This window comes from Callorhinus ursinus, unplaced genomic scaffold, assembly GCF_003265705.2.
Source record: "Callorhinus ursinus isolate GAN/ISIS: 27379988/994484 unplaced genomic scaffold, GSC_fseal_2.0 scaffold57, whole genome shotgun sequence".
In the NCBI taxonomy this organism is placed as follows: Eukaryota; Metazoa; Chordata; class Mammalia; order Carnivora; family Otariidae; genus Callorhinus; species Callorhinus ursinus.
Genome location: NW_027397119.1, coordinates 713,473 through 728,163, shown reverse-complemented (window position 1 = coordinate 728,163; position 14,691 = coordinate 713,473).

Here is a 14,691-nt window from a genome sequence, read left to right as displayed (position 1 = left end):
AGAATAACCAGCCAACTCCAGGGCTTTTCAGCCTCCCTGGGGTTCTTTCCAAACTTTGTGGCTATTCCTCCAGGTCTTAGCTGAAAAACACCAAAAATAGGCCAGCTCTTTTCAATTTAATTAGCCATTCCTCTGAGGACAGCAGATGGAATGAAGCAAAGACAGATGCATTGGGGGCAAGGAGGGGTGGGAGTAGATTCTAAATGGGGTTTCTCATGAGCCCAAATTCACCCCCACAAAGGGTACTTCTTAGAACAAGAAGCTCAAGAGGCACACAAAGGGGCTCTGGGATTTGGCCTCGAAGACCAAGGGTCTAAGTGTTGCTCTCAGGCGGGGTCTGTGAGGTGGCCTGAAGGATGGAAGCAGGAGCCTGGGACTCCTAAGCAGGAGACAGGAACCCCGGCTCCCTTTGCAGGGGCTAAAGCGCCCTCACCCAGAGCAGGGGTAACCTGCCCTTACGTGGCTCCTGTCTCAGGGGCTGTGAGTAGCCAGCAGCCAACACCGACAGCCCTGTAACAGCCACCCAGCGAGGTGCCAGAGTCTGTTTCTGGAATTCTTTTAAGAGTGGGGGAAATAGCCAGCTGCCTGGGACAAGATGATCTCTGAATGCCTCCCTTATCTAAAACGGGGTGATGTTTGCTAGGTAAATGCAGGCCACACTTGGGCAGGGGCGAGCTAGAATGACCCTTACTTAGGGCCTTAGGGGTCTCTCACCTTAGAAAAGCACCTTCTCAGCCAAGCAGAGAGACCACCGATGTGGAGCAATTGCCCCCTCTGGTGGTGAATATAGGTATGACGCTCCACAGAGGTGGCTTCATCCCCTACTTTAGTCCTTAGCAATTTGTCCCCCAAAACTCAAAAAAGGAGGAGTGGGAGGAGTGGAAGGAGTGGAAGGGGGAGGGGGAGGAGGGGGAGGAGGAGAAGAGGAAGGAGAAAGAATGGGAAGGGGAAGGGAAAGGGGAAGGAGAAGGAGACTGCTAGTCCAGGCTTGAGTCCCTCTAGCTTCCTTCTCTCTCCTGACTACAGTTATGGTCCCTGGCCAGGAGCTTCTTTCAGTTTTCTGGATTGACACATTACAGTGGAAAAAGCACTGGTGCTGGTTCCAATGAGAGCTCGAGTGAGTCACTTTTCCTTTTTGCTCCGTGGAGAAATGGAAACTACCTGTTTGCATATCTTTATTCAAACTTGCTCTTTCCATATCTGTAATGTGCAGATACAGAGGCACTGCCTGCCTCCTGGGAAGGCCAGGAGCTGGGGTGCTCTCCCTTGTCAGAAGCTGCTGTCACTGTCACTCATGCCTGGACCTGAGACACCCCCTCAGGACTCAGCCCCTCGTGGCTGCCAGGCTCCTTCCATCTGGTTGGGAAGTCACCTTTTCCAGCATCCAGGGCAGCCTGCCAGGGAAGGTCAGAGTGACCTGGTGACTGTGGCACTCAGGCTGGAAAGACTTGGTCCTGAGCCTGTTTTGCTTTTGTTATCATCACTTAACAGGCTTTATGATTTACATTTATTTTTAGATGCCTTACTGAACATTCCTTTTATGTGCACTGTGACGCTTCAGGTATCAGATGCTGGATGCTATGGGTAGGAAACAAACCAGGACAACTGTTGCCTTCAGGGAAACAATTTGACTATGGTTGTGACTATTTCCACAGGTAAATTAATGGTGCTTTTGCTACAGTTTCTTTCCTTCTTCCTTCCTTCCTTCTTCCTTCCTTCCTTCTTCCTTCCTTCCTTCCTTCCTTCCTTCCTTCCTTCCTTCCTTCCTTCCTTCCTTCCTTCCTTCCTTCCTTCCTTCCTTCCTTCCTTCTACGGATAGCTTAAAATGAAAATAAACTGTGTTGTGTGAATGGTGGTCTCAATGGTCAATGCTTTGGATAAGTGTACATTTAGGAGCAGTGTTGCATAGTGTGTTTCAAAATTGTTTTCAAGGGGCACCTGGCTGGCTCAATCTGTGGAGCCCACCACTCTTGATCTCAGGGTTGTGAGTTTGAGCCCTGTGTTGGGTGGAGAGATTACTTAAAAATAAAATTTTAGGGGTGCCTGAGTGGCTCAGTTGGTCGAGCGTCTGCCTTCAGCATGAGTCATGATCTCAAGGTCTTGGGATCGAGCCCCGAGTCAGGTTCCCTGCTCATCGGGGAGTCTGCTTCTCCTTCTCCCTCTGCCTACCACTCCCCCCTGCTTGTGCTCTTTCTCTGTCAAATAAATAAATAAAATCTTTAAAAAAAAATAAAATCTTTAAAAAATTGTTTTCAAGAATTTATTTTGCTAAGTGGACCTTTAAATTTTTTTATTGTGGTAAGCTGTGTACAATATGAAATGTACCATGTTAGCCATTTTTAAGTGTATCATTCACTTAATGTTAAAGTACTTTCACATTGTTGTGCAACCATCACCACCGTCCATCTCCAGAACTTTTTCATCATCTCTAACTGAAACTCTATGCTGGGCCTGTCTTTAACACGGGAACCGGGGAGAGCCTGCCAGGGTCCAATATGACCCTCAGACTTCCGGTGTCTTTCTATTCTTCTGCTCTTCCTAGCCTGGTCAGACCAGTTATGGTTACCATGTTCTGGCTCTTTCCCTGGCGGGGAATTGCTCAGACACTGACAGCAGCAGAGAAGGGGGCTGTGGCTGCTTCAGTTTCCTACAGTTGTTGAACTTTCTAGCCAGAAGGGACCTCTAAGGGATCCTTTGAATACCCCTTCCCCAAAGCAGAACCACGGCCACTCCATAGCCTACCTCTGTGCCTGGTCACTCAGTTAAGACTTGCTTAATGAATGAATGAATCTGGAAAGATAACCACTTTCCTGGGAGAGGAGACTTTCTAGCTGACTGCTCATGGTCAGAGGGAGTTGACAAGGCATGTGCTTTGGGGCCAGGAAGATCTTTGTCCCTTTGCCCCATACTACGTGGCTAGATTTTTTTCTCTCTTAAGCCACAGATGCAAATAGTCATTCTTACCTTATGGTATGAGGCTTGAATGAGTCAATGCTTTTGAGGTACTATACCATAGAGTAGTAGAAGCTCAATTATGCTAGTTGTCTCCCCTCCACTGGCTAGAGAATCTCACAGGTGCATCTCTGAAAAGGACTTCCTCTTTTTTGACTCCCAGTCGCATTTCTTATTGGCTCTTTTTTGTCAGATCCTAAGAAAGAAAAGCTTCCCCGTTGTCTGAGCTCTGACCTTCGCCTTTTAAAGCTGGGGTTCTAACACTAAGAAAAGGTGGAAGGGGAGTATTAGTTGCCTTTATCTGAAATTGAGCCGCCCAATTTCTATTTTATTGGATGTTGTGGTTTATTAATGTTATATGTTCTCTTTGTCTCCTCCTCCGCCCCCCATAAACAATTACCCACACAGACAACTCCTCTCATCCTCTATACTAAACTATCCCATCTTTTGCTATTTCCAAATCCAAGAACTTGGCTACACTCCCCTGGGACAGAGGACAGAACTTACTATGGGCACCCAGCTTTTAAGAGTAACCAGGTCCTATCATTCACTGTCCAAAATGCTTCTTTCATCTACCCTTCATTCCAATTACTTAGTATCTTTATTCTCACCTCCAAATTCTCAGATGAGGCCACAGAGGAAGTAATTTGTGGAAATCAAGTGATCCAGCCAACATCTATGGGCCGCATGACTCTGTCTATCCTGTCAAGCAGTTGGAAAAGTTAAAACCCAAAGGAAAGGAATACACTTCCATTTAAATAAATATTCATTGGGCATTGTGTTTATTCAAGGATTCTGGGAGCAACATGGCCTTACAAAATCTGCAAACCTGGTAACAAAGATTTTAAAACAGTATCTGAGAATAGTGTCTGGTTTCTCTGTCACCGTTTGACCTCTCTTCAACTGAACAGACACAACGCCTGCAAATTAAACTTCTAAAAACAGTGCTCATGACTTTGGAGCCAAGCCTCTGAAGGGCCCTATCTGCTCTACTAGGGAGTTTGGTCCATTTCTCTAGGCTCTGGGGAGTTGTTGAAAGATTTTGGAAGCTCTAGAATAATGTGATCAGATTTATATATTAAAAAAATTATTGGGGCAATGTTGAGAGAATGGATTGGAAAGAGAAAACCAGAAACCAGTTAGGAAGCTGGTGCCATGATCCAGATAGAAGATGGTGAATGTGAGGCAGGGGAGTGGCACAGAAGCAGAGAGGAAGGAAACTGGTAGAGAGGAGGTGGGACGAGCAGGAAGTGGTCATTGAGTATCAGGGATGAGAGACGTGGAGCACCACCTGCTTCAGCTTTTGGCAACCCAATGGATTGTGCTACCTTCTCTGAGCAGCGGAGTGAAGCAGTGTGTGTGTGTGTGTGTGTGTGTGTGTGTGTGTGTGTGTGTGTGTTTGTGTGTGTGCATAGATAATGAATCAGTGAATTTAAGGTGTCTGGGAACGCCTAGTAAGGCAAGTCCACTACGGGTATGGATTCAAGAGAAATATTTGGGCTGGATTTGTAGATTTGGGGGTTCCAGTACAGAGTTAGCTGAGAAGTAGCAGGGAATGATTGGGAAACAGTCAAAGGCGGAGCCCTAGAGAACACAGACACCTCAGGGGCGGGCAGGGGAGAAGAGCCATTGAGGGCAAGGTCAGGAGGGAGGCTGAGGAAGAAGGGATGGGCTTCATGCGGCAAATCCAGCGAAGAGATCAAAGTGAGGGAGTGAACTCGTGGGCAAGAAGGAGATGGAGGGTTCCAGAGACACCAGCATGACTTGGGGAGAGTCGAGGAGGCAGGAGATGAAGTGGACGCAGGCTCTACAGCCCCATGGCTCCCGCGGTGAGTCTGCTAGGGAAGGGAAGGGGAGACACGGGGGTACTGGGGACACTGGGCAAGTGTAGGCAGGGGCAGAGTGAGGGCCGGGAGCATTTCCACACGGTACAGGACGGGGGTGGGGGGCGTTGAGTGGGAGTGGAGCGATTGCTGTCAGTTACGTACTCAAAAACCATCCCTCTCTTCCTGGGTGGGTACCTGTCTTCCTACCCTGGGGAGTCCAGGTCCGTTGTCCAGTGGTTGGCTTAAGATGGGCATGTGATCTCCTTCTGGTCGATAAGATATAACGGGAAATCTGCTGAGGCTCTCTGGGAAAGATGTTTTCCCTTGATAAGTAACATAGTCCCAGGAAAGGGGGAAAAGCCCTTTAAAATTTATTTGTATCCTTTGTTTTACCCCTGCCCCTTTCCTTGTTCTGTTGAAGCCTGTTGCCTGGGGACGTGAGCCTTAGAGCTTCTGCAGCATCCTTGCAAGAAGCGTGACGGGCGAGCTGAGCTGGAGGCTGAGGTACAGTCTCCTGAGGATGGCCGAGCAGGAGGATGGTACGACCCGGATCCTTGGTGGTACTTGTTGAGTTACTGAACAACCTGAAATCACTTCTCTTCAGTCTTATTAAGAAACTATTAGCTTTATTACAGATGACGCCATTGCTGGTACCTTCCCAGCTGAATGCATCCCCACTGACAAGGGGGGGTTGCCATATTCTGGTCCCAAGGTAATTTATGTTGGTCCTTAAATGAGATCAGGGTACCAGTTAAGACTTTATACGTAGTGAAGTAAAGCATCTTGATTAGAGCTTCTTCCCTAAAGAAGCAGTCAAAGCCATCACTCTTTGAAACCATCCTGAGCTACAGTTACTTTGTGATGCGTAATGAAATTAAAGAAGTCAGGTCTCTATGTCTTTCTGGTTGAAACCAGGCCAAACAAGCCTCCATGTACAGCTTCAGGCAAAAAACACCCGTTAGCTCTCTTCGTGGCTTCTTGTCATCGTTAACTGCTCCTACTGATCCAACTGGGAGACAGATCTTCCTGATCCTTCTAATTGGCCACATTTTGATTGTAATAGAAGGTAGGACTTTGGATGTCATGTTCTCCTCTGGAATGTAGGCAGAAGAGCCGTGCTCTCCTGACCGAGGGTTGCAGAGGCAGAACTGTGTTCCAGACCATGGGCCTGACAGAAAATGAGAGATATGCAAAAGAGGAGATAGGGGGGAAATACCCAGAAGGCTCAAACTGCTCTTCTTGGGGCTCCTGAGGAAGGCACAGCTGTCCAGGAAGGGAGTACCCACCCTGGAGAAATGTACAGCCTAGGGGAAGTCCTAAGGTGTAACTAATAAAGACCCAAATGTAAAAAGCCAGAGGATTAAAAACAATGGGGCTTGAAGGAAAGGGATCTAGTTAACAGCTACCGGAATATTGTAGCTGAGCAAAAACCAGGCCGGTAGCCGAGGGGAAGGAAAAGAGGGCAAGATACAGGAGGCCTTGCTGGGACTGAATCAGCAAAACTGCCGACCTGTCTGATGCGGGATGTGAGGAGGGGGCTGAGCAGAAGGACGGATCTCCTAGGGCAGCGCTAGGAGAGATCTTAAAAATCCTCTAGATCCAGTGTGAACCAACCAATCTTTGTTTTCATTGTGGAATACCTTCTTCAACAAAGCCATACACAGACACCCAACGTATTTGGGGGTAGGATGTTTTTCCTTTTTCCCTTTGCTTGTTTCAGGAGTCAGGCCTACCCCTGGGTAGGATAACAGAAGACAGCACCACAGTTGTGTGCCAGGTTTCAGGGAGGTTCTACGGGTGCTTGACCCATGCAGTCACTCTGGGACCTGGGCTCAGAGGACCCTGTGCTTGGTCTAACGCTCTGCTGCCGCTCTTTTGAAAATCTTAATACGTTCTGAACAAGGAGCCCTGCGTGTGCATTTTGCACTGGGTCCTGCAGATTATGTGGCCTGGGCTGAGTCGATGGTAGTTGCTGCTGGGAAGAGAGGCAGAGGTTAGGGGCTAAAAAACACAGGCTTTCTACCTGCCCTGAGATGCCCAGACAGCCAGGGTCGAAATGAAAAGGAATAATAATGTCATAATGCCATCGCCTATTTCACAGCATTGCTGCGAGTGTTAAATGAGCAAGCAAACATATGTGAAGTATTTAGAACAGTGTCTGGCACATCATGCTTGCTATCGAAGTGTTGGATATTATTATAATTCCCTCTCTGTGCTGAACCGACACCTGACAGCCTGAGGTCGATCACGTACAGGGTCACAATTAACTTTTCATTTTCACATTTTTAACCTGTCACTCACCAACCAGCCCCAGGTTGATGACTGTCCTCGGGGTGGGCGGTGGGGGGTGGGGTGGAAATCCAACAACAATAAATAGCGTAATAAATGGATGTGTGACATCGAATCCTCTTACCCTCGGTGTAACTAGTGCTTCAGAGTGTGGTGTGTGTGTCTTTGCTGGCGTCTGAGAGGGAGGGGATTTTTTTTTAATTATTTATTTATTTGAGAGAGAAAGAGAGAGTGTGTGTGTGCACAAGCGGGGGGTGGGTGGGGGTGAGGGAGAGGCAGGGGGAGGGGGAGAGGGAGAACTGGACCCCCTGTTGATCATGGAGCCCGACTCAGGGCTCCACCCCAAGACCCCGAGATTATGACTTGAGCCAAAGTCAGATACTTAACCCACTAAACCACCCACACGCCAGGAGGTGATTTTTTTTTAAAGATTTAATTTATTGGGGCGCCTGGGTGGCTCAGTGGGTTTAGCGGCTGCCTTCGGCTCAGGTCATGATCCCGGGGTCCTGGCATCGAGCCCCGCATCGGGCTCCCCGCTCTGCGGGAAGCCTGCTTCTCCCTCTCCCACTCCCCCTGCTTGTGTTCCCTCTCTTGCTGTCTTTCTCTGTCAAATAAATACAATTTTTAAAAATCTTAAAAAAATTTTATTTATTTGAGAGAGAGAGAGAGAGAGAGAGAGCATGAGCTGGGGGAGAGGCAGATTCCCCCATTAAGCGGGGAACCCCATGCAGGGCTCCATCCTAGGACCCCGGGATCATGACCTGAGTCAAGGCAGAGGCTTAACTTACTGAGCCACCCGGGCGCCCTCCAGGAGGTGATTTTTAAAAAATTCAATCAATCGGGCGCCTGGGTGGCTCAGTTGGTCAAGCGACTGCCTTCGGCTCAGGTCATGATCCTGGAGTCCCGGGATCGAGTCCCGCATGGGGCTCCCCGCTCAGCGGGGAGTCTGCTTCTCCCTCTGACCCTCTTCCCTCTCGTGCTCTCTATCTCTCATTCTCTCTCTCTCAAATAAATAAAAAAAAAAAATTCAATCAATCAGGGGTTCTCTTGTTCCTTTTTCCCTTTACCTGTCTTTCTTGTTCATATAAAAATGACTCTTGAACCACTTGCTTGCTGCCTCCCTCCCTTTCTCCGCAGATCCCCAAGGGGAGGGCAAGACCTAAAGGAAGACTGTCACTGTCATCATCAGGATAATGGCTCCCTCCCGCACTTCCCTCCACTCCCGTCTGAGTCCTGAGAGCCTGTAAGGGGTTCAAGCTTTGTCCTTAGAGTACAGCTCTTCACTGGAGGCAAAAAATTTAAACCACTGGCCTAACACCTCTATTCCGTGAATGCTTTTCCTGACCAAGGTCTGAAAGTTGTTCCTCCTACCCCTTCCAATCTCAGACGTTCCCACTGCGCTCTCAGTAAGAGGGCACTCTCTCTTATTGTCTTAGGGTTCCAGCCTGCCGGGACTGCACATTTCTTCCTTAGCTGAAATAGTTGTGGTTTTTCCTAACAACTTTGCAAGTTCCCTGTAGAGCTGGAAATTCCCTTCTTGATTAAAGCTTTTAATGGATGCAGAAGCAGCCAGGGCTGGTCCTAGCTTTCCTGCTGACCTGCTTGCGGTGTGGCTCTAGGAGGTCAGCTTAAACTCTCTGGGCCTTGGTTCACAAGGATTTCCTTAACTGGGGCTCATTGGAGAATGGAAAGGTTTCAGGAAGATTTATTTCTGGAGGACCTTGGGAGAAGAGATTTATAAATGTCTCTATGGTGAGAATAGCCATTTGGGGAGCTACCAACCCACTTAGATTCCTCCTTCTGGAAAAAAAGTGAGTTTAATAATTTCCGTTGCTAATTACTATCCCCCACCCCCATCCCCATGCCTGCCTCCATTCCCAGCTGTTGATTGATGGAGTTGATAAGCTGTACTCTCCCTCTCCCACTTACACACACACTTCTGGCAGGCCCTACCTAGGTAAATAGGAGGCAGAGGCAAGTCTGCAGAATTATTATTATCATTATGATGATTATTATGCTTTCAGTATGAGAAACAGGAAGTGAAACTGAATAAAGTGTCAATGAGAAGTGCCTAGTCCCATCTCCTCTGCCAGACCTAAAGGCATAGAAGAAGTCAGCCAAAGAAAACTGTGGGCCTGCCTCAGGCTTTGTCAACCTCCAGCGTGTGTGTGTGTGTGTGTGTGTGTGTGTGTGTGTGTGTGTGTGTGTTGCAAGGATTGTCTCTAAATAACTAGTTTCCAGGACTTGTGATTTTTCAACCTTATTCTAATGTTGAAGCTTCCTCCTTCATGTTGATATCCTCAAGGCCTTTCTTACTACCTCCTTCCTCATTTCCTAGAGAGAGCTTCCCATGGCTGTCAGAACATGTTAAAGGACAACTCCAGCAATTAGTTGGTTCCTCTGTATACACCTTGCCTGCTGAGGCCAGGTCGGAGCCCTCCACTTTTCCCTGCAGCCTGTTTAGTCCCCATGGCAGAGACACTCTCTGGGCCAGAGGCCTTTCTTCCCTTTCACCCTTCAGGGGAACCCTGTTTTCTCTCCTGGCCTGGCCACCTGACACTCCATCTCCTTAACTGATTATTCACGTCCTTTGTCTTTTTCAGTAATCAATTGTGGATAAATGGTAGTCAGAAAAGAGGGCATCAGGGCTAAGGTAATTATCCCACATTGACATTTCCATTTGCAGCACCATGGCCTCTGGAAACTCTGAAAAATAGTGAAAATGACCTGATTTTCCTACTACCTTGTTAGCTCAACTTCCCGGGGAGAAAAGAGCAGACAGCTATGTGGGGAGGAAATGAACCAAGCTGGTGTTTCAGAAATACCTTCTCATTTGGACAATGTTCTGAAAACTGCAGAGAGAACAGATGAGGAAAATCCATCAAGGAGAGGTAGCAAAAACGGAGACAGAGTGAGCAGGAAGCTGGGCTCTTGTGCTAGTACCAGGGCCCATGTCATTTTATGGCTTTTGTACCAAGATCCTGAGCCAAATGAGTAGACTATTGGAATTTGGGTTTGGGAAAACCATTAACCATCTTAGTCTCCTTAAGATTTAATACGGACCCAGTGGAGCCCCCCCAGGGGTAGAGATGTCAACGAGGTCCCAGCAGGGTAACTGATAGGCTCAGAAAACTCTAGGCTAGAGCTCTAGACCCCAGCTGTGACAGTTGTCTCTCTGTGGATGGTCCCTCTCCAGCTGGTCCTGCTCCCTGTCGGAGACTGTGGAACCGAAGAAGACAGTGTTGGGTCCTAGCTTCCTGTGTTCAAACCCTCATTCCAGCCCTTTCTTTAAGTCTCTAAAATTCACTGGGCCTCAATTTCCTTGTCTGGGCCCCTGGAAGGATATTAGTAACACCCACCTTACAGGCCTGTTGTGGGAATTGATCGAATTAACACGCGGGAAGCACTTAGAACCCTGATCAGGAACATACTAAGCACTCAATAAATGGGAACCTTTGTCATGATTTTGTCTTTCTCTGTGCACCATCTGCCATCCTCTATTCCATCCATCCAGCAAAAATATCAGTGTCGTATTCTGTGACATGCATTGGGCAAGTCACTAGGGATGGAAAGTTTGCAGAACCTAAATCTCCTCCGAGGCTTCACTCCCTCCCCAGGATGCTGTTATTTCTTAACACAGGGTAGAGCACACAGTAGGTGGTGTCACATGGATTCCAATTCTTCCTGGGTCCTTCACCCTGCTCCTCACCTGTTGGCCTTCATTTACTTCTTCAGCTCCCCTGCTCTTTCTTTTCCCAACTTTGTAGAAGATAGGTCCCAGATGTCTCTGCCAAGGAAGGCCCCCAGAGTCCTGCCAAGCTCTTCTCTGACTTGTCTTGGTGAGGGAGCCCTGGGAGGGGCAGAACCACAGGAAGTCTGCTGGTCTTTCTACTCAGCAGTTCTCCCTTCCCAGGCCCTGGGCTCCTCCACACACTCTCTGGGGAAGCTGGAGGAGGGCCACTAGGCTCTGTAATAACCACACTTCTTCATGGTAAACAAGAACCGGATTCCTGGGGAGTGACGCAGGCGGGAGCTCTGTGGCCCAGTAAGGCAGCTGTATGACTTGAAGAAACACCTCTGCTTGGCCCTGACCTGTCTGGGGAAGGCCCAGGGGGAGGATACTCACACGCCCCTTTTAGCAGTCATACTCTGAGTTACAGGGGCCTTCATGACAAATGGCGCTGCAGACTGAGGTCCTGGTATTCTGGCTCACACTCACATCCAGGGGACACCTGTCTCTGTCTCTCCTTTGTCAAGATTTGTCCCATCCGCTTCCATACTCCTATACCCAACTCCCCCCCTTGGCTGTCATCCCCTGACCCCTGCATGAGGAATTGTACTCTTCTTCCCTCACTGAGGCCAGGAGAAGCCTCACGCTCCAGGGAGGACGGCTTGATCCTGGAAACCCAAGGAGGAAGGTTACTGTGGAGGTTGGGCTGGCCCACAAGCCACCCGGGGCCTTCTGACTGCAGGTGGCACGGCTGGTCCCATGCTTTCCTCTGAAAACCATGACTTTGGAGTTTAGGATCTGCTGTGCCAGGATTGAGGCCAAACGCAGTCCCTGCTAGTGTCTAGGTAGGAGGTTGGACTGCCTTCAATACCTCTAGAAGGCTACACAAGAAACTGGGACAGACAACTGGGTAGCCGAGGGCTTAGGACGGGAGGGAGCAATTTACTATATGTCTTTTTGGGCTTTTGCATTTTGTTCCATGTGAATGTATTAAAGGTTCCAAAAAAAAAAAAAGCGTGAGTTTGTTAATCTCCTGTATGTTGAGTTATAGAGAAGAGTCCCTCGATCCTGTCCTCATGGCAGAAGGGATGGTAAGGATGTGAGACAGACAACTGCATCAGGGAGACCTGATTTGGATCCGACTCCAGGCTTAGAAGGGGCTGTCAGAGGCAGGTGGCTGCTCAGGTTTGAGATTTTCCGAGTGTTTGAATGACTTGGAATGTTGCACTGGAAGGAGAAACATTACCAAGTGCCCTGGTCCAGGAGGAAGAAGGACGTCCCTCCTGTGACCCCTCCAGGCCTGGAAGAGCGCCTCCACCACCTGGGGAGTTCAGTGGGGGGGGGGGGAGCAGGCCATTTGTCCTGTTACCTGTTACCTTGGTACCTGGGAGCCGACGGGGAGCGGATGGGCCGGTGCCAGCACCCTGCTAACCCAGTGTCTTCTCTGGCAGATGCCAGAGGCCACTTCCATTTTCCAGGTATTGTGTATTAGTCTTAGTGCATTTGTTTCTTTAAAAACATTTCTCTCCTTTTTGTTCTCAATCCTTACATTCATATAATGTGTTGAAATTTGCATAGCACTTTTACATACATTAGTAATGGCTCCCTAGTTTCCCGCGTCCAAAGCCTTAGTGGAATTTCTAGCCTTTGTATCTGCCTCCCACCTCACATGTTGACACTTTCCTGTGCACATGTTATATTCCAGTCCATGCTGACCCCCTGCTTCTTTTCTTTTCTTTTCCTTTCCTTTCCTTTCCTCTCCTCTTTTTTAAAAGTAGACCCCCACGCTGGGCTTGAACCCACGGGGCTTGAACTCACAACCCTGAGATCAAGACCTGAGCTAAGATCAAGAGTCAGATGCTTAACAGACTAAGCCACCCAGGTGCCCCAACCACCTGCTGCTTCTAAATGGGCCCTGTGATTTCTTGTTTTTTTCCATTCAAGTCGAATGACTTGAATGACTTGGTTCCTCTTTCTCCTATGCGGTTTTCCTCTTCTGCCCAGAGATTTTTCTTGCCCATCTTTATTTTATTTTATTATTTTTTTTAAGATTTTATTTATTTATTTGACAGAGAGAGAGAGACAGCGAGAGAGGGAACACAAGCAGGGGGAGGGGCAGAGGGAGAAGCAGGCTTCCCGCAGAGCAGGGAGCCCGATGTGGGGCTCGATCCCAGGACCCTGGGATCATGACCTGAGCCGAAGGCAGACGCTTAATGACTGAGCCACTCGGGCGCCCCACTTGCCCATCTTTAGATGCCTAAGTCAAATGTCACGTCCTCAGTGAGGACTTTCTGGATGAATCTGTCCTGTTCACAAGCTCAGGAGCACCACACTGAAACCATTTCAAGGGTACACCTGTTAGGAGGGCTATTACCAACACCAAAGCCAAACCCACAAGCCCTAGAAATTAACGAGCGTTAGTTATATGGAGAAAAATAAGAACCCTGGGCACTGCTGGTGGGGATGTGGAAGGATGTAGCTGCCATGGAAACAGTGCAGGAGGCAGTTCTTTAAAAAAATGAAAACAGAATCATCATATGATCCAGCAATTCCACTTCTGGGACTAGACCTCAAAGAATGGAAAGCAGAGGCTCCAACAGACATTAGGACACGCATGTTCATGGCAGCGTTATTCACAATGGCCAAAGTATGGAAGCCAACAAGTGTCCACTGAGGGGGTAAGGGAGAAACAGAAGGTGGTAAGTGCATTCGTTGATGTATACATACACCACAGCCTTCGACAAAGAAGGAAATTCTCCCCCAGTCTACCACATGGATGAACCTCAAAGACGTTATGCTCAGGGAAATAAGCCAGTCACAAAAGAACAAAGACAAAGTTCTGGAGATGGGTGGTGATGATGATTGCATGTGAAGCTTCTTAATGCCAAGGAACTGTACACTTAAAAATGGTAAAATTATGGGGGCGCCTGGGTGGTTCAGTTGGTTAAGCGACCGCCTTCGGCTCAGGTCATGATCCTGGAGTCCCGGGATCGAGCCCTGCATCGGGCTCCCTGCTCGGCAGGGAGCCTGCTTCTCCCTCTGACCCTCCCCCCTTCATGCTCTCTCTCTCTCTCTCAAATAAATAAATAAAATCTTTAAAAAAGGTAAAATTATATGTTTTATGTTATGAGCATATATAACCATCACCCTATTTGTATACATATGAAACTTCTCAAGGCCTGTCAGGGGCCTCTGGGCATTCTCATGCCTGGCCTGGTACTTGGCACTAATTGGTGCCCAGCCCATGTTTATTGATAGGGGAGCACAAAGTTGATGGTGGGGGATGGGCACCTGCAGGCAGGTCAGGCTGACCCACATGCCAACTCATGTCTTGCAGCATATCCAAGTTTCCCCTGCACCTGCCGCTCTACTGGAGGGGGCCTCTGGCTGTCTGTCTGGTGCCATGGGGAGATGCCTTGCTGGCACCAGTGAGTGAGCATCCAGGAATGATAGGGACTTGCCTGTAGCATGTGCTATATGGGTCACACAAAAGGAAAAACTTACTCTCAGGGTTATAATGAGGCACCGGAAGTTCTGAGAGTATAAAGTTTTTAGGGTCACACACCTACTTACCTCTATGATACTATAGTTGTGGTCTCTGGAGGAAGGAGACAAATTAGATGATTGCCATAGGTCTTTTTGATCTCTACAATATTACAACTTTCACAATCTGACAAGATAGGTAGGGAAAAAATGAGCTCCTACTTCTGTCATGAAATGAGCAAAACCAAAACAAAACATAGTATCAATACCACACATACCTCATATATTTAGGTCCTTCCTCAAAAGCTTATACTTGCTAGGATCCCAAACTCATGAATGATTCCATGACTTTATTCATTGTCTTTACCTCGCTTAGAGGGAGAGTTTTTGGGAATAAGAGTAAATTGCAGG